Below are 25,786 nucleotides of genomic sequence, written 5' to 3'. Positions count from 1 at the left end.
ATTCCTTGGGGAGAGATCAGCAAAAGAAAGGAGGACCCTCAGCCAGGTGGATTGACACTGCAACAGACAGAATGAGTTCTAGTTGTCAGTAAGTGTGAGGATGGCACAGGATAGGACAGGGTTCGGATCTGTTGTTCATAGAGTTGCTAGGGGTTGTATTTGACTCAATGGCACCTAACAACAACAATACCAAGGGTTTTGATTGTGGATCCAAGTAAGATGAAATCATTGACAACATCAGTCTTTCCTCCATGTATCATGATGCTGTCTATTGGCCCAGTGGTGAAAATTTTTGTTTTCTTGATGTTGAAAAGTAAGCCATATTGAAGGGTACAGTCTTTGATCTTCTGTAGGAAGTGTGTCAAATTCTCCTTTCATTGTTCATTATTTCCTCTAATCCTGACACTACGTTCCTCATTATAGAGTCCAGCTTCTCAAATTATTTGCTCAGCATACAGATTTAATAAGTATGGGGAACTTATGTGCATGAATTATCATGCACACCTGGGCTGTATAGAGATCAGATTGATTGCATCTGTGGAAAGAATTCATGCTACTACAGTCTCCAGAAACCCACTGAATGGGCAGCTGTAAGTTGATTTCAAATCAATGAAAATGAGTTATTAAGTGTGCAATAGAATTAAAGAAAAATTTTCAATGTTGTTAGAATTAGCAAAAAAGTAAACAAGAGATATGAAGTGAGTACATGATATTGGGAAAAAATGTATTGATAGATGTGCTTTGCTGCAAATTTTAATTTTTAAGAATGCAGTAATAGTGAAACATAATAAATTTAAGCACAGTAAAAAGATGTATGTCGGTACTATGATTTCAGCCAGTGGGTCTACAGGAGAAATATGGGCAGTTTCTACCTGTTAAGAGTATAGATTCAGAAACCTCATGGGGTCTCTGTCACTGTGAATTTAATTTATTACACTTAGTTTACACATACACACACACACACGTGCACACACACAGACGTGCACACACACACACACATCTGGAACATACTATCAGTAGAGCAAACTAATCTATTATGAAGGATAGCAAGACTTCATCCTATATACTATGAACATGTTATCAGGAGTGACCTAGAAAAGGAACACAAGATTTAATAAAGAGCCACAAAGAGGAATGCTCTCACTGAAAGAATGGACATAGTGAATGCAAAAAGCAGCTCAAACATAGCAATATTTTTTAGTAGAGTAGGACTGGAAAAGGCTTTATTTTCTTGTACATAGGGTTGCTATGAGTTGTCATTGACTTGACAGCATACAACAAACAATTCTTACTGAAATAATTTATAATACAAGTTCTGAAGTGGAAAATATTTGGTTATGCAACAGAGAGTTGGACAATGACTAGGGAGGATAGAAGGAGAATTGACGCCTTTGAGCTGTGGTGCTGGAGAAGAGTACTGAATGTACCATGGACTGCCAAAAAAACAAATAGATTCATCCTAGAGAGGGTTAAACCAGGCTGCTCCTTGGAGGCAAGGATTCTGGGGCTTCACCTGACATACTTTGGACATGTTGTAAGGAGAGACAGGTCTTTGGAGAGGGACATCATGCTGGGTAGAGTAGAGGGACAGCGCAGGAGGGGAAGACCCTCTATGAGGTGGATTGATTCAGTGACTGGGGTAATTGGGATGGGTGTGTCAGAGGCAATGAGATTGGCACAGGATAGAGCAGGGTTTAGGGCTGTTGTACATAGGGTCTCTATGAGTCGCAAACGACTCGACGGCACATAACAACAACAACAACGTGACAAGTTTATCAGTAATATTAAAATGTCCATTAAATTTACATTAAAAATGCATTTTTTCAATTTTTCTCAGTCTTACCCCAACCCTGATGTCAACCCCATTCTACAAAATTGGATAAATTATGTATACTTCATTGAAATAGATGAGGGAGAAAACAGTTTAAAAGCGATATGTGATTGGGTATTATGGTATGACAAGACTCCAGAAAGAAGGTTGCATAGTGGAGTGTACTCAAGAAGGGAATTTGTATACAAAAGAAAGAATTTTTCTTTTACCCTTTAAGAGAAGAGCTAACTGGGGAGCAGGGAGGGGAGGAACAGGGAGAAAAACGCAACAATGAATGCATGGAAATCCAAAATCTATGTAAGCATTCATTAAAATTAATAAAAAATTTTAAAAAAATGCATTTTTTCCATAACCATATACAAAGAACAGGCAAGATTCTTGAATATTATAAAACCACATATTTTTTTTATCTTCTACCATCTCTATATAAGATACTTAGTTGTAGAAGTGTTCACAATGTTCTCAGTGACTTTTAATTAATAAATACATTACCCTCAAGTAGATTTTGACTCATAATGACCACATAGGGGAAAGTTTCTATGGCAATAAATCTTTATAGACACGTCTTTCTACTATGAGATAGCTAGAGTTAATAACAATTTAAAAATATCCTACAGTCACAAGCAGACTCTTTTATCATAAACAATGATATCTGATCACATGTAATAATAAAAACTCTGAACTTGATTTAAAGTTTTTCTGCTTCCTTAGGTAAGATTTTCTGTAGGCAGGAAGGCAAAGAAGGGAAAGGGTGACCTTTTTTCCCTGTTTTCCCCATAACAGACTTTTTTTTTTTACATAGCAAGAAATCAATGTATTCATTTTAAAATAAAGTGAGAACACTTTATTTACTTATCCACTCTCACTCATCTAATAAAACAGCTTTTATTAGCACTCAAGACTATTCAATAAAAAATACATTGCTGGAAAATAATTTCTAAACAAGGTAGAAAAATAAGGAGTGACTTTATGCCTTTATTCCAGCCTTTTCTCATCTCCATTTTTTAGCATTTTATTGACACTTCTCTCTCTACTCTCTGTTAGTTGTTTCATTGTTTGATGCCACCAACAGCTCTGATTCATTGTACAAACAATGAAGGCCTTCCCAATCCTGTACCATCAAGATAGACTTCTGTCGTTTATTTTCTATCTTGGCTACTCTGGTTTTCTGTCTATTGACACTTGGATGAAATAATGTCTAGGAATACTGGGTATTGTAGGCTTTTTGCCCTCTGCTTATATCAAAGTTGAACAATAAACAAAACCAAAGAATTGATGGTTATGAATTGTGTAGAGCATAAGATATACAGGTTGCCTGTAAAAAGTACAGAAAAGTTCATATGAGCTCAATGGTATTATGAGATGCCTTTTGACTTGTTATATATCATCAAGTTGGCTCTTACCCCGTGGGAAGTTCCAGTGAATTAGTGGGAAGGAATTGTGCTGCTAACCCAAAGGCAGATGGTTGGATCCACCAACTGCACTTAAGGAGAAAAATGGGCAATCTCCTTCAGTGTGATTTACAGTTTCTGAAACCTACTGGAGGGTCAGCTATGAGTTGTTCTAACTTGATGGCACATAACAACAATGACAACACAGCAACCTTATATGTAATATGTCATTGTATGACTCTGTTCCCTTCTTGAGTCCACTGTTGTTTCAACTATATTAATTCTTTTAACTGAAGGCTTCATCTTTTTTCACTCACTCTTTATCAAACAAAGTGTTCTTTTCTTGGGATTTGTTCTATCTGATAACATGTCCAAAGCAAACAAGATTCAATCTTGCTCTCTATCATTGCTTTGTGTGTGTGTGTTAAGATTTTTAAAAAGTTTTATTGGTTCAGTAATATACATCATGTTTTGTACATATATTTTTATGTTTTACAATATCACTCATATACATTATGTTTCATATTTCATTCATCTACATTATACTCCAAAGTACTGAAGAGCGGTGGTGTCTCTCTGGAGACTAAGGTGCGTCTGATACAGGCCATGGTCTTCGCAATCACTTGTTATGCATCAGAGAGTTGGACAATGACTAGGGAGGATAGAAGGAGAATTGATGCCTTTGAGCTGTGGTGCTGGAGAAGAGTATTGAGAATACCATGGACTGCTAGGAAAACAAACAGATTTGTACTGGAAGGGGTTAAACCGGGTGGCTACTTGGAGGCAAGGATTCTGAGGCTCTGTCTAACATACTTTGGACATGTTGTGAGGAGAGACCGGTCCTTAGAGAGGGACATCATGCTTGGGAGGGTGGAGGGACAGCGCAGGAGAGGAAGGCCCTCTATGAGGTGGATTGATTCAGTGACTGGGATAATTGGGATGGGAGTGTCAGAGTCAGTGCGATTGGCACAGGACAGAGTGGAGTTTAGGGCTGTTGTACATAGGGTTGCTATGAGTCACAGGCGACTCGACGGCACATAACAACAACAATATTATACTTTATATATTTAATTAGCATTGCTTTATGCCTCTCATCACCCCATATATTTTCAAGTCCTCATTGCTCCTTTCCAGTCAGACCTTGTTTAAGGAGCATTCATGCTGTACTTGGATTCACATGATGACTGCCACAATGGGCTCTAATGTATCAGGAAGTGTGAGGATGGCACAGATAGGATAAGGCCCAGATATATTGTTCATAGGGTCATTAAGGGTTGTACTTGACTCGATGGCACCTAACAACAACATGCTATAATTGCTCAAAAAAAGATTTAGACTCTCTTCTGAAGTTCATGGTTCTTAAAATACACCATGATTGATTTGTGCCAGTTTTTCTTTATTTTTCCTTTTTGGTACAGCTTTACAAGCATATTGTTTTGTTGTTGCTAGGTGCTGTACATCACTCTTTGTCAATGTGCTGTATGAAGTAACCTGAGTTGCCGTGATGCTGAACCTTGTACCATTGTGGTATTGAATCCCAGAATGGTTTCCCATTGCGGACAGTGTTCAGTGGAGCTCCCAGTTGTAAAACAGGTTTGGAAGCAGGAGTGGCATCCACTTCCTAAACCACATGCCTCTGTAAAATCTATGACCTTGGAGAAATGATAACAATTATGGAAAGGCTTTAGGTCTTTTGTTCATAGAGTCACTAAGAGTCAAGCTCAGCTTGATGGCAATCAACAACAACAACAGGTGCTGTCAAATACAACTCATATGCAAACTTATGAACAGGAAATCTGAATCCTGTCCTATCCCATGTCATCTTATCATCTCTGATGCACTTGAGCCCATTGCTCCAGTTGCTGTATCAATCCATTGGGTTGAGGATCTTCCTCTACTTCATCAACCCTCCACCTTTTCAGGCATAATGTCCCTCTTCAAGGAATAGCTTCTCCTAACAACATGACCAAAGTATGTGAGATGAAGCTTTATCATCTTTGTCTCCAAGGAGCACTCTAAATGTACATTTTTAAAGACATAGCTGTTTATTCTTTTGGCACTCCATGGGATATCCAGTACTCTTCGTCAACACCACAACTCAAAGGCATCAAATTCTTCTGTGATCCTTCTTCACCAGATACATTATAAGTAACTGAAAGGACCATGGCCAGAATCAGGCACAGCTTAACTCTCAAGGTGGAAATTTGGAGAGATCTCTGACTGCAGACTTCCCCAATGCAGTAATTCTTGTGATTTCCTGATTTCTGGTACGTACTAAGAGTAATGATTGTGAATACAAGTAAGATGAAATCACTGAAAATTTTAATCTTTTCTCCATCTATCATGATGTTGCCTATCAGTCATATTAGATGATTGGAAATACCAAGACGCTGGGTTAAATGCACCTTAGTTATCAAAGTGACATATTTATTTTTTAAAATGCCACTGTTATAAAGTGGGACTGATATCCAGATTGGGGAGAGACTGACAAAGAGGGGATATATAATGTATAGTGAATTGAAACAGATGAGAGAGAGAACTGTTTAAAAGGGATATATAATTAGGTATTACTATCATGACAGGAGTCCAGAATGAAGGGTGCATAGTGGATCGGACTGGTTGGGGGGAGGACGGGATTGTATAACAATGAAAGAATTTTTCTTTTACTTTTCAAAGGGAAGAATGAATTGGGGTGCGACGGGTGGACAGAGAGAAAAGTGCAACAATGAATGAATGGAAATCCAAAGTCTCTGTAAACTTTCATTATAATTAATAAAAAAAAGAAAACTACAACAACAATAACAACAAAAGAGAAGTAGGAAAAATATTTTTAAAAGGTCTTTTGCAACAGATTTTCCCAGTGAAATATCTTATTGGCTATTGTTTCCATGAGTATTGATTGTACATCCAAAGCAAATTAAATCTTTGACCACTTCAGTCTTTTCTCCATTTACCATGAATTTACTTATTCATACAGTTCTGAGGATTTTGTTTTCTTTGTGTTAAAGTTGATCTTCACTAGTTAAGTCCTTCAAATTCTCTGATTTCAGCAATCAAAATAGTATCATCTGCATATATTACTAATGTCTTTCCTCCAATCCTGATGTCAGATTATCCATAAAGTCTCTTTGGATTATTTTTTAGTCTACAAATTATGTTGAGGATATAACCCTGAAGTAGAATATTTCTTCTTTTAAACAGTGTGCTACCTCTTTTGCTCTTAATCTATGAACAGGTTTACATGAGCACAATTAAGTGTTCTGGAATTCCCATTCTTTGTCATGATATTAATAATTTGTTATAATCCACATAGCCAAAGCTTTTATATAGTTAACAAACCACAGGAAAGTGTGTTTCTGGTAGTCTTGCTTTCAGCCACCTGGCATCAGCAACAGTGTATCTTGTTCCATGTTCTTGAATCAGCTTGTATTTATAACAGTTTCCTGTAAATACATAACTGAAGCTGTGGAGGCTTTGTTTTGTTTGGGTTGTTTTTTTTCTTTTCTTTTAGAAAATATTTCTTGCATGCAGTATTAGTGATAATGTTTGAAATATCTTGGATTCTCTTGGATCTTCAGAATTTCATTTAACTAGGTTCTCCAAATTTCTCTGTGTAGATGGTTTCTTTCAGCATTGAACCTATTCGCTGAATCATATCAACTAGTCTTAAACAAATCGAGGAGCCTTAATTTTTACCAGAGTGCAATTTAAACTTCTTCCTTCAGACTCATTGTTTCCTGACCACATATAACGTGGAATGTTTAAATAATGACTATTTTTGATACAGGTGCTCTGAATTATTTCCATTTACTTTTTATATGTCATGTGTCGTTCAATATTTGCTGACAGAATCCTTCAGTATGGCAATGTAAGGCTTAGATTTTTCTTTTTTCATGGTTTTTTTTAAAGTTAATTTTAATGAAAGTTTACAGCGACTTTGGATTTCCAGTCATTCATTGTTGCAATTTTCTTCCTGCCCACCTCTCTCCCCCTCCCAGTTTGCTCTTCTCTTTGAAAAGTAAAATTATTTCATTGTTAAACAATCCCTCCTCCCAAGTCCACTTCCACTATGCAGCCTTCTTTCTGGACTCCTGTAATGACAATAATACCTAGTCATATATCCCTTTTAAACAATTCTCTCCCTCTGTTTCAATGCAGTATACATTATTTATCCCCTCTTTTCTTATTTAACCCCCAACCCCAATGTCAGTCCTGCTTTACAAGAGTGGCATTATGTAGTATTTATCCTTTTGTGACCAAGATATGTCATTCAGCATAACGTCTTCCATGGTCATCCATTTTGTATAATAATTCATGAGTTCTTTGTTTTTCAATGCAGCATAATATTCCATTGTGTAGGTATACCAAAGCTTCTCTATCCATTCATTTGTTGATGGGCACTTGGGTTGTTTCCAACTCTTTGCTATTGTGAACAAAGCCACAATGAACATGGGTGTGCATATATCTGCTTGGGTGGCAGTTATGGTTTCTTTAGGGTAAATTCCCAGTAGTGGAATTGCTGGGTCAAATGGTATTTCTATTTCCAACTTTTTGAGAAAGTGCCATATACTGCCTTCCATATGGTTACACCATTTTATAGTCCCACCAGCAGTGAGTAAAGGTTCCAGTTTCTTCGCAACCTCGCCGTTGTTGTTCACTGTTCTGTTAAATTTTGCTATTCTTACTGGGGTGAGATGATGTTTCAGAGTTATTTTGATTTACATCTCTCTTAGAGCTAGGGATTTTGAACACTTCTTCATGTGTTTGTTTGCCATCTGAATGTCTTGTTTGGTGAAGTGTCTGGTCATATTCTGTGCCCATTTTTCAATTGGGTTGTTTACCTTTATCTTGTTGTAGTGCCTGAGTATTTTATAAATTCTGGATATAAGTCCCTTAGCTGGCATGCTATTGTCAAATATATTTTTCCTAGCCTATGACTTCCCTTTTAACCCTGTGGAAGATGTTTTTGGATGTGCATAGGGATTTGATTCTTAGAAAGTCACATTCGTCTATTTTATCCTCTCCTGGATTTTGAGAATGCTTGAAAGATTGTTTATGTTGTGCATTAAGGCTTCTAGAGTTCTTCCAAGCTTTTCTCTGCTTAAGTTTATAGTCTTTGATTTTAGTCCTAAGTCCTTGAACCACTTTGAGTTGATTTTTGTATATGGAGTGAGGTGTGGATCTTGCCTGAGTTTTCTGCACGTAGTTTTCCAATTTTGCCGGTACCATTTGTTAAAAAGGCTGTAGTTTCCCCACTTATTTGGTTTCTTCTCCTTGTCAAAAATCAGTTGATCGTAGGTAGATGGCCTGATTTCTGGATTCTCAGTTTTATTCCATTGATCTATGTGTCTATCATTGTACCAGTACCACGCTGTTTTGACCACCATGGCAGTGAAGTAGGATTTGAAATCAGGGAGTGAGATGCCTCCTAGCTTGTTTCTCTTTTTAAGGAGTTCTTTGCTTATTCAGGGCCTTTTTCCATTCCAAATGAAATTGGGGATTTCCTTTTCCATCTCCTTGAAGAATGGAATTGGTATTTGTATTGAGATCGTATTGAATGTGTATATTGTCTTTGAATTTTACATTTATTTTGTGAATTTGTTCTAGTATTTTAATTTTATTTTTAAATTTTTCTAGCATTTTATCTGTGTTTTCCTTGATTTTGTCTATGATCTCCTTGAACTTTCTCTCAATACATTTGAAACACCTATGTTTACTTCCTTTACATTTTTATTGGGTAGTTTTAATAGCCTTTCTTCTTCTGGAAGATGGTCTTGCCTATATTTTGGTCATTTGTTTGAGCCATCTTGTCCTAGTTTGTTATGTGTAATTATATATTAGCTGTTGTCTCTGAGACATTGTGGTGTTATATTTTGTTTTGATATATCTGACAGAATGGGATAAGTTCTTTTTTACTGATGAGTGTCATGAGAGTATGTGCACAATTCTCTATTCATTTTTCATGTTGAGCATGTAAGGATGGGCTGGGGTGGTATTGGTCTTTGCCTTTTGTAAACAGGAAGTTCAGGGTCAAGTGTTGGCACTAGCCAGTGTATGAGACACAAGAGGGAGAGAGACCCTGATGGCCTATGGAGTAGCAAGGAGCAGGAAAATTGGTCAGAGCTGGAGCCTTTGCAGGTAGAGAGAGGTTTAAGGCGAGAACACCAAAACAGGGATGTAACCTCCGCAGTCTGTGGTGATGAACTACTGGAGGTAGAATGCCTTCTGAAGGATAGAGTCTCTGCTTCCTTAGGAGGTGCCTGGAGGCAGGCTGCTTGGGCAGGAATAGAATCTGTCTGTTCAAGAGGTGATTGGAGGTGAAATACCTGGTCAGAGATGGCACTCTTAGAAGGCGAAGAGCATACATATTTCCCAGTGTAGAGATGGCATGCAAATGATGCCAATTCCACCAGGACGCCCTTTCATAGTCAGTTTCTGCTAACCCAAGAAGTTGACAAAGGCAGACCCCCGGCCAAGGACAGTTTCTACCTGTTCAGGAAGTTCCTGGAGCCACCCAGGCACTGATCCAGGCATGGTGTCTTGAAGATGGTGACAGGTTTTACACTCAATTATAGCTGATGAACTCTCCTAGCTCTAGGAGGTAGAGAGTTCTGTCCATTGCCAAATGTGGCAGTAGTGTGCACCTGTTACCAGCAGGGATAATTATGAGAGGGTGTATCACTCCAAACAGTGTGGGAAATAAGGTAAATGTTTACACCTTTCTGATCATCAGCCAAATGCATTAATAAGAATGCTTGCAAAAAATGAAAAATAGTTATGCTGTGTAAAAGCCATTCACAATTCATTTCCCTTTATATTTTACTTGATATTTTCATTCTGTTTCTTCCTTCAATGAGTATTTAAACTATTATTTTCTTATTTTCTTTTTGAAGCTTGAGAATTACATGATTATCATACATTCTATATGCATATCTAACACTTTTATTTTTATTTTTATTTTTTGTGTCTTTGCTTTATAGTATCAGGATAACTGTCTCATCTATCATCATGCTGGACATGATGGACTTGCTTTAAATATCTTCAGTAGACTTGTTTTAAATGCTTTTAAGTTTTCTTGTCTTTATTTTAAAGGTACAAAAATGAAGCACATAGAAAACTAACTGACTGCACCAAGTCCTACAGCTAGGGAAAAAATTAATTCTTGATCCAGGGTGTGCATAACCCCTATAGTATACTGTTTATAACCAGGAGGCATTTAAGGTATTTCTTTGGAAAACTAAAAATATATAGCCCAGGTGCATTGCTCCTGATGACTTAAATTAATCAGATAAGAATTTAGATATCCTAGAAAAATTGATAGTTACAACATACCCTAGACTGTCTCTTTCAATTATCTGTCTTTCAAGTTACTGCCTAGTTATTGTCACACTTGATCTGCATCAACTTAGCAAATCAAGTCTAAAACATTTTATACCTGCTCATCTTCCCAGTGTTCACATTATTAAGTTTGCTGAATAACTTCAATTTTTTTTATATTGCTGATTTTTTTTTCCACAAATTTTGACTGGTATCTATCTATCTGTAAGGTTCTATTACAGAATCATCAATAATCTGCGTTATGCAGATGACACAATCCTGCTTGCTAAAACTGAGGAGGACCTGAAGCACTTGCTGCATAAGGATTGAAGCTTAACACCAGGAAAATAAAGATTCTCACAACTGGGCCAATTGGCAGCATCGTTATGGATGGTGAAGAGACTGAGATTATAAACAGCTTTAGTTTGCTTGGCTCCACAATCAACACTCTTGGTACCAGCAATCAGGAAATTAAAAGACGTATTGCAATGGGAAAGTCTGCGGTTAGAGACCTCTCTAGAGTACTGAAGAACAATGATGTCAGTCTACAGACTAAGTTGTCATGGTCTTTGTAATCACTTGGTATGCATCAGAGAGCTGGGCAATGATTAGGGATGATAGAAGGAGAATTGATGCCTTTGAACTGTGGTGTTGGAGAAGAGTATTGAATATACCATGAACTGTTGAGAGAACAAACAGGTTCATCCTGTTGTTGTTGTTATGTGCCATCAAGTCACTTGTGACTCATAGTGACTCTATGTACAAGAGCCCTAAACACCGTTCTATCCTGTGCCAACTTCAGCACACTGATTCCCACCACTCCACTCACAGAATCGATCCATTTCATCGAGGGTCTTCCTCTCCTGCACCGTCCCTCCACTCTCCCAAGCATGATGTCCCTCTTCAAGGACCAGTCCCTCCTTGGAACATGCCCAAAGTATGTCAGATGAAGCTTCAGAATCCTTGATTCCAAGGTGCATTCTGGCTTCACCCTCTCCAGTACAAACCTGTTTGTTCTCCTAGCAGTCCATGGTATATTCAACACTCTTCTCCAGTACCACTGTTCAAAGGCATCAATTCTCTTTCTATCACTCCTATTCACTGTCCAACTCTCTGATGCACAGCATGTAATTGCAGACTATAGCCTGAATCAGGCACACCTTAGTCTCCAGCCTGACATCATTTCTCTTCAGTTCTCTTGAGACGTCCCTCACAGCTGACTGTACCAATGCAATTCGTCTCCTGAATTCCTAGCTGCTGTTAACCAAGAGTGTTGACTGTGGAACCAAGTAACCTAAAACTGTTAACTATCTCAATCTCTTCACCATCCATACTGATGTTGCCAATTGGCCTAGTGGTCAGAATCTTTGTTTTCCTGATGTTGAGCTTCATCTTAGAGAGAGTTAAACAGGATGCTCCTTGGAGGTAAAGATTCTGAAGCTTCATCTGACATACGTTGGACATGTTGCAAGGAGGGACCAGTCCTTGGAGAGGGATGTCATGCTTGGGAGGGTGAAGTGACAGTGCAGGAGAGGAAGACCCTTAATGAGATGGATTGATTCAGTGACTGGGGTGATGGGGGTATGTGTGTCAGAGAAAATAAGATTGGCACAAGATAGAGCAAGACTTAGGGCTGTTGAACATAGGGTCGCTATGAGTCACAGGTGACTCGAAGGCACATAGCAACTAACAACAATTAAAACATGTCACAGAATGGATCAATAAATGTCAAGATAAGAGGTGAAAAAACACACCACTTTGACTCATAAAGACGCAACGGACAACTCTTTTAAAACTCCTGGCCTATAAAATGGGTATAAAACCAACTAACTCATAATGTTTGAGAGTATCAGATTAAACAGATCACATACAAAAGAATAATTAATAGTTCCTGGTATATGGAGGGCATTTAGTTAATGCTGACAGAATCTGAATCTTTGTAAGCACTGACTATACCATGACTAACGCTAATGGCAGGAAGAGATGGGAAGTGATTTATATTTACTTAGCATTTTCTGTAGTCCAGACATCATTCCTGATAATTTACATACATACAATTTTGTATTGTGAAACCAGTAAATACTTTTAGAAAATTAATTCCCTGTGAGAAGAGACAATGCATACATCTACACCAAATGGCTTATTGTTATTGAAACCTGAATGTAGAAATCAGTTACTTGAGCTATTGTTAAAATGCCCATTAGATGGAGGTTGATATTCTACATTTCTAATACATTTATATCAGTGCAGCTGCCCCTCAGATTCTTAGAACAGCAATGCCAGACAGATAACTAATAATTCAGAGAGGAATAACAGGAACATTGGCTGTGTTTCTCATCAGAGACCTTCCAAACCCTAAGAATCAACTACATCAAGGAATGACCAAGAGCACCTTCCAGAAATTCGGACATTGACCCTAAGGACACATTTACCAGGATCACAGCAAGATGCTAAAACAGAGCAATCCTTTGCTGGAAGAAAGAAAAGATCCTATGTCTAGGAGATTTATGTGTAAGTAGGCGCCAAAAGGCTACTCAGTGATTAAAGACAATTATTATTTACCAATTTTGTTATTAAACAAGCGAGAGAGAGAAAGAGACAGAGAAAGGGAGAAAAGATACTAGGCTGCTTAGGGTTAGAGAACATTGGTTATTTCTACACATTTTTCAGAAAGGTTCATTGAGAAAATGTCTGTTTGCTGTGTGTCTTAGGTGAAGAAGGAAAAGTGTCTTAGGTGAAGAAAGAAAAGGGGCAAGAGGTTTATTGGAAAGGGTTTTAACATCAAGCAAGCCAGATACTTCTTATTGAGAAGGACAGCAGAAAAGAGAAAGAAACAGAAGGAGGTTTGGCAGAAATCCAATTACATTTCCTCTACTAAGTCTGACTTTCATGACAGTCCAACAGAAGTAGCCCCAAATGAGTCCTTCTGCTCCCAGGAGACAGTGCATATTAGATTGGTATTATGCTTATAAGACAGGCCTCCATGCTAACTTTTCTTGACCTTCTCATGTGATTCTTGTCAGGCTGGCCCTCATTTGTTAAGCTTGCTTTAATTATGTGCATGATGGCTCATTATTTTTTATAAAGGAAGCAGCAAAGGAAACAATTATGCAAATGATGAGGTTTGTTGATCACTGAGGAGTTGTGGGCTAATTAGGCACCAGTACAAAAACACCATAGCCAAACACAATGCCAAAAAGAACCTCATTAATCTGAGCCTCAGAGATTTCTTTATGCACATAACATCTATAAGGTAGGCTTGATGCTCAAGTAAAAAGATAAAATACTAGAATAACTGGGTTGAGACAGAAGCCTTTGATCAGAACAACTAATCTTTCTTGCTAAGTTGAAGGCTTTTCCACATTATCCAAGTGCAAGATGCTCTCTCTAAGCAGTATCTCCTTTTCAGGTTAGTCTTTGGCTATTGCTTGGTACTGTTGACCATGACTCATACTGACCCAAAGAACAACAGACCACAGATCGGAACCTTACCCTATCGTTTCCCATCTTAACAATCTCTGCCATACTTGAGTCCATTGTTACAATCCATTTTGTTGAGAATGTTCCTTTGGTTTGCTGAAAGCCAAAGGATTTTTTTAGTGAAAGAAATGCCAATCGTTGATTGCTCTCAAATTAAGTCCAATTCTTCCGATTATTTGCTCACCACACAGATTGATTGATGATTGTTGTGCACCATTGAGTCCTAATCAACCCATAGCTGAACCTCCAGTGGGTTTTCAGAGGCAATAAATTGCAATGGTACGGTGAAATGACACAACACTGCCGCACATTTCCAGTCTTGAACAATGCAGTATATAGTTTCGTTATAGCTCTTGGTCTATGGACAGTTCCTGATGTGCACAATTAAGTGGCTTAGTATTCCTGTTTTTCATATTGTTATCCATAGTTTATTATTATTCCCATAGTTATAGTATATCAACTATACCTTTATATGGTTGATGAAGCATAGGGATAGAGATAGATAGATAGATAGATAGATAGATAGATAGATAGATAGATATAGATAGATAGATAGATAGAGATAGATATCTGGTATTCTCTGCTTTTAGTCAAGATTCATTTGACAACAATAATATCCTTTGTTCTACATCTTCTTCTGATTTGGCTTGAAATTCTGAGTGCTGTTTGTTTATGTATGACTGCAGCCATTATAAAATTACATTCAGCCAAACTCTGCTACCCTGGCAAATAAATGATATTATTTTATCATTTCTGCATCCTGTTTGACACTGTTATTTAAATGACCATGACTATGGATCTCTTCAGTTGGTTGATTGGGCAGTTGTCTTTCAGATTCTTTGATATGAGGTTGCTTGATTCCTTTATACGTTCAAATGAGATCAGAAATGCCTGTATAATATTGCTAATGAATCTATACAATCTAAAAAAGTATTTATTTCACCAAAGGAAAAATTATCCTCTCTCTATATTGTTAAGCAACAAGATTTCTGCTCTTGATAAACTATTAAGGTAGCTGTAGTATTAGCATTAAGGAGCAGCTGACTCTAGGTTGTGGAGTTTGATTGGAGTCTTTCAAGTGCTAATTAACCACTCCTGGAGTGTGTGTTCCTTATTAGGATAGCAACTACTTCAAGAATCCAAATAAAAATGTTCATTTATGTATTAGACAATCTACATAAATAATATAAATTGTAAACAATAAAGTAATTATTGAGGTTGGGGTGAAATGATTAGCTTTCCCTTGCACTGGATGTGAATATACGATCCATCAAGTGGAGGTGATTTATTGTATTTGTATAAATAGAGCCTATACATGTAGGTGGCCAAGGGCTGTTTTTGGAAAAAATGAGAATTCTCTTTAATTCTCATTTTCTTCTATTATCTTTTCTTCTTTTTTCATTTTTATACTCTCTCCTTGTCATTTGTCTTTCCTTTTTTATTTATATGGCGAAACCATGTAACTTTATCAGAATTCTAATGGTATATCGTATTCTCTCTCCATACCTATTCAATTGTATGTTGAGCAAATTATCTGAGAAGCTGAACTCTATGAAGAGGAATGGGCATCAGGATTAGAAGAAGACTCATCAATAATCTGCATTATTCAGATGACTCAACCTTGCTTGCTGAAAGTGAAGAGGACTTGAAGAACTTGTTGCAGAAGATCAAGGATTGTAGCCTTCAGTGTGGATTGCATCTCAATGTCAAGAATACGAAGATTCTTAACACTGGACTTATAGGCAATATCATGATGATGACAAAGAGATTGAAACTATCAACTTTATCTTACTTGGATCCACAATTAACACCCTTGGCACCAGCAGTCAGGAAATAAGGAGACACATTGGACTCGGAACAACATCTGCACTCAAGGACCTCTCCAAATTACTGAGTAGTATGGTGTCTGTTTGAAGACTAAAATGTGTCTGATTCAGGCCATAGTCTTTCTAATACATCTGAGAGTTGGACAGTGAATAAGGATTACAGAAAAAGAACTGATGCCTTTGAGCTGTGGTGTTGGAGAAGAGCACTGTACATCTCATGAATGGCTAAAAGAACAAACAGCTATGTGTTGGAGAGGGTGCAGCCAGATGGTCTTTGAAGGGAAGAATGATAAGGTTTCACTTCATATACCTTGGGCATGTTGTTAAGAGGGACTATTCCTTGGAGAGGGACATGATGCTTGGGTGGAGGGCTGGTGAAGGAAAGGAAGATCCTCAACCAGGTGGGTTGATATGGTGATGACTACAATGGGCTCTTGTGTGTCAGGAAGTGTGAGGATGGTGCAGGATAGAACAAGGTTCAGATCTGTTGTTCATAGGGTCACTAAGTAATACTTGACCTATCAACAACAACAATAACAATGGTATAATCTGCTATTAAATAACTAATGTGTTTCAGGTCCTACATGCCCTAACTTCATCATGGTTAAAACACTTATCTGTGGGCCAAAAAAATCAATGGTTGGAACCTATCAGCCTTCCAATGGAAAAAAGATGTCTGTCTGCTTTGTAAAGTTTAAAACATTGAAAATCTATGACTCAATTATGCTCTGTCCTGCAAATTTTCTTCCTAGATGGCAATGGGTGTGAGTGGTTTAAACTGTTTGTGCTCAACTGCTAAATTCAAAGCTATGCAGCCATACCTTAGAAGAAAAAGGCCTGACTATCTGCTTCTGTTAAGATTAAAACTAAGAAAACCCTATGGATCAGTTCTATGGTAGGAAAAAAGAAGACATCATAAGTAAGAATCAATAACAACTGTTGTTGTTATTGATTGCCTTTGAGTCAAGCATGACTCATAGGTACTCTATGAACAAAAGGCCTGAAGCCCCTCTACAACTATAGACATTTATCAAAATTCATAGAGTTTCCAGAGGCAAGCTATTTTTGAAGTAGATGCCACTCCTGCTTCCAAAAGCTTTCATAGTATATTACTGTTAGGTACTATTGAGTCTCCTGTGATGTATAGCGACCCTATGTCCAGTGGCTCTGCACCCTTCCCTATATTGAGCCAGTCTCACTAATTCTGACACACCAACCCCCATCACCCCAGTTACTGTATCAATCCATCTCATCCGGGATCTCCGAATCCTGCACTGTCCATCTCTCCTGGCCATGTGCCCAGAGTAAGTGAGGAGGAGCTTCAAAATCCTAAGCTCTTAAATGGAGTTTACAGTAGGATCTACTTTCGAGAGTTCTGAGTCTAGTTCATTTAGTTCTTCCTCCAGTCCTCATTCTTTTAACTCTAATTTCCATTTTAATAATTTTTATTAATTTAATTAGGCAAGATATTATCCATTTATTTTTTTCAATTGTACTTAAAAATTTTTAAATTGTAGAATATTCCAGCGGGGTGTGTGTGTGTGTGGCTGTACGTACACACACACACACACACACACACACATCTTCAGATGTTTAATTTGCCTTATTTTCTGTGTGTGTTTCTTAGGTGAGTAATGATTGTATCAATTGTGTATTATTGGACAGTGTTTCATTTTCTTATACATACAGATACTACAAGTTGGATCTGATTCAATGGAAACTGCTTATCAGGCTGTGTCAAGAAATTCGGAGGACAGCTACCTGGCCAACTAACTGGAAGAGATCCATATTTATTCCCATTCCCAAATAAGGTGATCCAATACAATACCAGAAGAATGTCTATCTGTGTTTCATTGATTATGCAAAGGCGTTTGACTGTGTGGATCATAAAAAACTGTGGCTGACTCTGAGAAGAATGGAAATCCAGAACATTTAATCGTGCTAATGCGAAACCTATACTTGGACCAAGAGGCAGTGGTCAGAACAGAGCAAATTAACACTGCATGGTTCAAAATTGGGAAGGGTGTGCGCCAGGGATGTGTCCTATTTCCATACCTTCTCAACCTGTACGAAGAGCAGATTATCCGAGAGGCTGGGCTCTATGAAGAGAAGTGTGGCATCAGGATTGGTGAAAGATCTATTAACAATCTGCATTATGCAGATGACACAACCCTGCTTGCTGAAACTGAGGAGGACCTCATACACTTGCTGCAGAGTGTCAAGGACTTCAGCCTTCAGTATGGACTGAGGCTCAATGCCAAGAAGACAAAGATTCTTACCACTGGACCAATTGGTAGCATCAGGATGGATGGTGAAGAGATTGAGATTGTTCACAGTTTCAGTTTGCTCGGCTCCACAGTCAACACTCTTGGCACCAGCAGCCAGGAAATCAAAAAACGTATTGCGATGGGAAAGTCTGCTGTTAGGGACCTCTCTAAAATACTCAGGAGCAACGGTGTCTCTCTGGAGACTATGGTGCACCTGGTACAGGCCATGGTCTTTGCAATCACTTGTTATGCATCAGAGAGTTGGACAATGACTAGGGAGGATAGAAGGAGAATTGATGCCTTTGAGCTGTGGTGCTGGAGAAGAGTATTGAATGTACCATGGAATGCCAAGAAAACAAATAGATTCATCCTGAAGAAGGTTAAACCAGGCTACTCCTTGGAGGCAAGGATTCTGGGGCTTCGTCTGACATACTTTGGACATGTTGTAAGGCGGGACAGGTCCTTGGAGAGGGACATCATGCTTGGGAGGGTGGAGGGCCAGTGCAGGAGGGGAAAACCCTCTATGAGGTAGATTGATTTAGTGACTTGGGTAGTCGGGATGGGTGTGTCAGAGGCAGTGTGATTGGCACGGGATAGAGCAGGGTTTAGGGCTGTTGTACATAGGGTCGCTATGAGTCGCAAACGACTCGACGGCACGTAACAACAACATATTTAATATCACATGCAAGCAAAAGCCTATTGAAGACTATCCAAAAATAACTGGAACAGTACATCAACAAAGAGCTAGCTACCAGAAATAGAAGATGCTATGGCACTAGAGACATCATGACAAATATCAGATGGATAATGGCTGACAGCAGAGAGTACCCAAAGAATGTCTATTTGTGTTACATTGACTACACAAAGGAATTAGACTGTGTGGACCACAACAAATTGTAGCGAACATTAAGAAGAATGGGAATCCCCAAATACTTGATTATGCTCATATAAAACCTATACTTAGACCCAAAGCAATCATTAGAACAGAGCAAGGAAACACTGTATGATTTAAAATCAACAAATGTGTTAAGAGACATGTCCTTTCTCCACACCTTTCCAATCTATATACAGAACAGATCATTCAGAGGCTGTATGAAGAAGAATGTGGCATCAGTATTGGAGGAAGACTCTTTTTTTTTTTTTTTTGAGGAAGACTCTTAAGCAACCTGTGTTATGCAGATAACACATTCTTGCTTGCAGAACTGAGGAGAACCTGAAAAATTGCTGTAAAAGGTCAAGGACTGAAATCTTCAATATAGATAGAAGCTCAACATCAAGAAAACAAAGATTTTCAGGACTGGGCCAATTGGTAACATCAAGATAGATGGGGGAAAATCGTTAATAATTTTATCTTGTTCTGATTTACAATTAACACTTTTCCTGACAAGTAGTCAGGAAATCAAAAGACAAGTTCCTTTGGAAAAGTCTGCTGTCAGGAACTTCTCCATAGTGCTAAATAAGAATGATATCAGTCTAAAGACGAGGGTGTGCCTGATCCAGGCGATATATAATCTACTTAATTACTTGCTATGCTTCTGAAAGCTGGACAATGACCAAGGATGACAGAAAAAGAATTGAAGCCTTTGACTCAGTAGTGGTGCTCGAGTATTAAACATGGATTGCCAAGAGAGCAAACAGTTCTGTCCTGAAGAGAGTAAAACCAAGTTGCTCCTTGGAGGCTAGGATTTTGAAACTCTGTCTCATATTATTTTGGGCGTGTTTCCAGAAGGGTTCAGTCTTTGGACATCATGCCTGGAAGGGAGGAGGGTCAGCCCAGGAAAGAGAATGAGATGTATTGACACAGTGACTTTGGCAAGGGGGACAGGTGTGTCAGAGACAGTGAGATTGATTCAATATAGGGCAGGGTTCAGAGCTGTGGTTCATAGGGTCATTATAAGTCATAGTTGATGATACTTAACAATGGCACCTAACAACAATGAGAAGAGGCAGATGTGAGGACAACCTTATTTTATGAGGATAAAATACACATGAAGAAACTAGTTATGAGTTATGTCCTCTGAAAATGCATTGGAATGGAGAAAGACATGATGTTGGGAAGGATGGAAGGTCAGTGAAGGAGAGGAAGACCCTCAACCCTTGAGGTGGATTGATACGGTGACTACTGTAATGGGTTCTTGTGTGTCCAGAAGTGTGAGGATGGTACAGGATAGAAAAAGGTTCAGATCTTTTATTCAGAGGGTTACTCTGAGTTGTGTTTGACTCAACAGCACCTAACAATAACAAGTGGTAAGAAGCTGTGCTGCAATTGAAGGCATGCAATTCGAATCCACCAGCTGCTTGCAGGAGAAGGATGGGAAATATCCTATGTGACTGACTGCCTTTGAAAACCCACTAGAGGGTCAGCTACGGGTTAGTTCCAATTTAACAATTTACAACACAGTAACAATCCCATGATAGAATTGTATTTTCTTTGTTATGTTTGAAGCCTTACTGGTGCAGGGTACTGTTTTAAGCCAAACACTTTAGAGATACAAAAGGAGCAAATTTGGCACAGAAAAGCAAGCAAGAATAGAGGAAAAATATATGCCGTGTAGAGTTCTCCAGGGTACACTGAGAAGAATGCAAGATAAATCAAGACAAAAGTTTATCCTCAGAATTGACAGGGTGATATTTTAACCTGGATTATGCACAAACATACACATACCGATAGTGGAGAGAGAAATTTATTTCAATGAAAAGGGCTTATGTGCTATTAGAGGTTGTTTGTTGTTATGTCGGTATGTTTGTGGAGAAGAAACATGATCAGCTCCTCATAAGGGAAGAGGGAAGGGATAGGGGAGGCAAGCCAGAGGAGGAAGCACATTTAGTTGCCAACTCCTAAAAGATTTCATTATGTCAAAAAAGGAAGCAGACAAAAGCTTTCCTTGTGGAAACTCAAGGATATCAGCATGTTTAAGTAATCTAGAACCGTCATGGTAGTGTAACGTAAGAAACTTAGTTCTTATCTTCATCAACTAAAAAGCTGGCAAAAATGGATATGGTTGAAGGTAGAAACAAAGCAAAATAGAATAAGCTTGTGATTGCGAAAATATAAATTGCCACGATGAGAACGTTTCTTTTCAGTTTCTAGATTTATCCTCAGAGATATGGAGCTTCTAACTTCTTTACACTTGGATTCTCAGTGACTTCATGCTTATGATTAATCCCGGACCTCTCCAAAGTACTAAACAGCAATGATGTCACCCTGGAGACTAAGGTGCATCTGATACAGGCCATGGTCTTTGCAATCACTTACTATGCATCAGAGAGCTGGACAATGACTAGGGAGGATAGAAGGGGAATTGATGCCTTTGAGCTGTGGTGTTGGAGAAGAGTACCACTGCTGAGAGAATGAATAGGTTCATCCTGGAGAGGGTTCAACCAGACTGCTTCTTGGAGTCAAGGATTCTGAGGCTTTATCTGACATACTTTGGACATGTTGCAAGGCGAGACTAGTCCTTGGAAAGGGACGTCATGTTTGGGAGGGAGAAGGAACAGTGCAGGAGGGGAAGACTCTCTATAAGGTGGATTGATTCAGTGACTGGGGTAATTGGGATGGATGCGTCGGAGACATTAAGATTGGCACAGGATAGAGCAGGGTTTAGGGCTATGTACATAGGGCCGTTATGAGTCACAGGTGACTCTACTGCATATAACAACAACAACAACACTTACTAGCACTCTTTTTTCCCCATCAAACATTGCTCATTTTCATTTACAGGAGCTCTGGCATCATAGTTACTAAGATCTGGGATACCACCTGCCTGTGGTTCAGATCCACTAAAGGACAAAGATGGACAATGTCTTCCTGTGTTATTTTCAGCCATGGACACCCAGTAGAGGGTCAACTACGAATCTTTAAAGGAGGGAGCTGCTCTTTTTCTTTTTCTTCTTTGCAGAAGCTCGTGGATTGAAACCACTGACCTTCATTTAGCAGCCCAACACATAACACAGCACATCATACCACGAGACCTACTTTAATAGAAGCAACATTCCTCCAAAAGTTTCAAACTTGCATGCTTTTTACTGCTTTGCAAAGTGTTTTCCTATTTGTTATTGAAGCGACTCTACAGTAGTAGAAATCAGGCTGTGGTTAGACTGGAGGGAAAGATATTTTACTGCAGAGTGGTATTTGCATAATCCCAGGTTAGCATTGACACCTTTGGTCCTGGTGATGGTAGGTGTGCAATGACCCATCAGCCCTGCTTATGACCTTCCATTCATTCCTGATTCATCTTCCCCTGTCCAGAAAAATAATGTAAACTTCTTAGATCGTAAGACTAAGAGAGGTCTGAATACAGAAAATTCTAACACTCATACCTCTCAGGAAAAGATGATTAAAACCCCATGACACATCATTCTTTCCCCAAGTCTAGGGACAATTCTTGGCAGAGGAATTTTTTTCTCAATGCTCAGTTAACCTTTCTGGAATTATAAGCATAGTACAGGACACAGATTATAAATTCAGGCGAAACAAAACATTTTTTCCCCTTTTACTATGCAGTCTCCTTTTCTAAGCACCCATCAAGGAGGTACAGTGGTGCAGAGGTTCAGTGCTTGGCCACTAATTGGAAGGTCACAGTTGAACTCATCAGCTGTTCTGGAGGATAAAGATGTGTCTACTTCTGTAATCTGTAAAGATTTATAGCTTTAGACACCCTATGGGGCAGTTTTACTTTGTTCTAAAGGGTAGTTATGAATCGCAATCAACCCAATAGCTGCAGGATATAAAAACTCTCTCTCTCTCTGTGTTATCTATCTATCTATCTATCTATCTATCTATCTATCTATCTATCTATCTATCTATCATCTACCTACCTACCTATTATTTATCTATCTCTGTCATTTATAATTCACCTAATATGTCCATCAGCTTTCCTGATGAACTCAGTAGTTATTCTTGCATTTGAACACAAACAGTTCATATGAGTTCTGTCTACTAGATGCTATGGACCTTTCTGAGTATTCCTTGACAGCAAATTGGTGTCTTCCAGGATCTGGCTTCTCTGTTATAAACATATTCTCTCTCTGTGACAGTCTACTTAAGAATCCAGACAATCTATGTGAACTCCAAAGACCATCGGTTGTCGCAGAAGTTTATCAAGAAGTCCTTAAAAAGTGAAGTCATTTTACAGGAAAAAGCAGGGCACATTCTGCCTATACATATTTCACAAATTTGCCATGTAAGATTAATTATAGGCCTCAGAAAACTCCTGTTACATTCCTCAGAAGCCAAAATAGTCTAAAAGTCTTATTCGTGCCAGAAGGCCATGGGGGTAGCCATCTCTGTGCTTGTATTGGATTTAAATTTCAAAAGGGTCTTGGTCATTTTTCCAGACATAGATAGATTTTGTCCCAGACTACTTAGGGGCCAAAAATAAATGATAGAAGCAAAATATCTGTAAACATTTAGGTATTTCCTCCTTCCCACACTTCTATTTGCCCAGATGCAGAAGCATGTGACCTTTCTTGGCTGGGAGTGTGGAGACCTGCAGAGATGATGGGTTTGAGCAGCCTTGCGGGACTTAAAACAAGTGAGTGTACAAGTCGCATCTGCTCCTGATAAATTCTTAAGCGGAGCCGGCCATAAAGCTACTTTATGCAAGAGTTGGTCTGAAAACCTAAAGGAAGTTGAGTCTGTTGGTTATAAAGGACTAGACTCATTGGTCCCAGCTGCCATATCCACAGTCAAAATGGTGTTGTACTTGTTCACAGCTATTTTATTTCAACTGTACCCTTACATACAAATGCTTCCAAAATTTAGTAAATGGTTTTTACTCAATACAGGTTTTTAGAAAAATATGGATGTTGCCTTAGCCCTTAATTTTTGCTTGACATTTTAATAAATAATGGTATCCAGGTTGGTCCTTGGAGGCAAAGATTATGAAGCTCCGTCTGACATACTTTGGACATGTTGCCTGGTGGGATCAGTCCTTGGAGAGGGACAGCGCAGGAGAGGAAGACCCTCAATGAGATGGATTGATTCAGTCACTGGGGTAATGGGGATGGGTGTGTCAGAGACAGTAAGATTGGCAAGGGATAGAGCAGGGTTTAGGGCTGTTGTACATAGGGTGGCTATGAGTCGCAGGTGGCTTGATGGCACATAACAACAACAACATCTGCCATAATATTAGGTAACTTAGAGAGATGGGAATCCCAGAACACTTGATTGCGCTTATATGAAACCTATAATTGGACCAGAAAGCAGTGCTCAAACCAAAGCAGGGAAACACTGCATGGTTCAAAAATCAGAAGAGAGTGCATCAGGGATGTGTCCTGTCACCATACCCGTAATTTTTCAATCTATATGCAGGACAGATCATTCAGGAGGCTAGGCGTTATGTGCCATCAGGATTGAAGGAAGACTCATCAACAATCTACATTATACAGATGACACAACCCTGCTTGCTGAAACTGAGGAAGACCTGAAGCACTTGCTACAAAAGATCAAGGACTATAGTATTCAATATGGATTGAAACTCAACATCAGAGGACAAAGATTGTCACTGTGGAGAAGGCAGTCTGTCTTGAGACGCTCACTTCTACCATTTAATGAGAGTTGTTGGGTCCAGAATACTTCCTAACAGTGGAAGAATCGCTCACGCGCTCGTGCTTGTCAGGGCAGCCTACTCAGCCAGATGTCTAACCTATTACGTACTGTCTTAGTTGGTTAGACTCACTACTGAACAATGCAAGAGAAGACTCTAGAACAGTGTGTGAGCCATTTTCCTGAGATAAATCTTTGTAAGTGGTTGCTTCCTTTGAGATCCTAGTCTATGACAGTGGTTAAAGATCTATGCAGAGGCACAGGATCTGGGCTGTCCGCAGTCATTTTTCAGTGTTTTCTTACCTATCTAGTGGTTTGTGTTGCCATAGCATGTTCTTTCTATGACTGTCATGGGTTCTCTGTTGTTGGTATGTGCCATCAAGTCACCTGTAACTCATAGCAACCTCATTTACAACAGCTCTGAACCCTGCCCTATCCTGAGCCAGTCACACTGACTCCAATACATATAGCTCCATTATCATGTCTAGCTCCCAGTTATCATGTCAATCCATTTCACCTGGGATCTTCCTTCCTCCCCTGCGCTGTTCCTCTACCCTTCCAAACATGATGTCCTTCCCCAGGAACTGAACCCTCCTGGCCATGTGTCCAAGGTATATGAAGCAGAGCTTCAGAATTCTAATTCTAACCTTCAAGGAGATACTTGGCTTCACCCTCCCTAGGACAGACCTGTTTGTTCTCCTGGTGGTCCATGGTATGTTCAAGACACTCCTGTAGCACCACAACTCAAAGGCATCAATTCTTCTGTCATTTTTAGTCACTGTCTATCTTTCTGATGGATAGCAAGTAATTGCAAAGACCATGGCCTGGATCAGGGGCATCTAGTCCCTAAACTGATGTTATTACTCTTTAGAATTTGGAGAGGTCTCTGACGGTAGACTTCGCAATGCAATTAGTCTTTTGATTTCCTGCTTGCTAGTGCCAAGAGTGTTGATTTGTGGAGTCGAGCAAGCTGAAATTGTTAAATACCTCAATCTCTTCTCCATCTATCATGGTGCTGCCAATTAGGCCAGTGGTGAGAATATTTCCCTTCTTGATATTGAAAGCAAACCTCTGTGTGTGTGTGTGTGTGTGTGTGTGTGTGTGTGTGTGTGTGTGTGTGTGTGTGT

Source organism: Elephantulus edwardii, unplaced genomic scaffold (assembly GCF_000299155.1).
Source record: "Elephantulus edwardii isolate Elephantulus edwardi_28Jun2011 unplaced genomic scaffold, EleEdw1.0 scaffold00230, whole genome shotgun sequence".
Taxonomy (NCBI): Eukaryota; Metazoa; Chordata; class Mammalia; order Macroscelidea; family Macroscelididae; genus Elephantulus; species Elephantulus edwardii.
The sequence above is the reverse complement of the archived record's forward strand: the minus strand, read 5'-3'. Positions refer to the sequence as shown.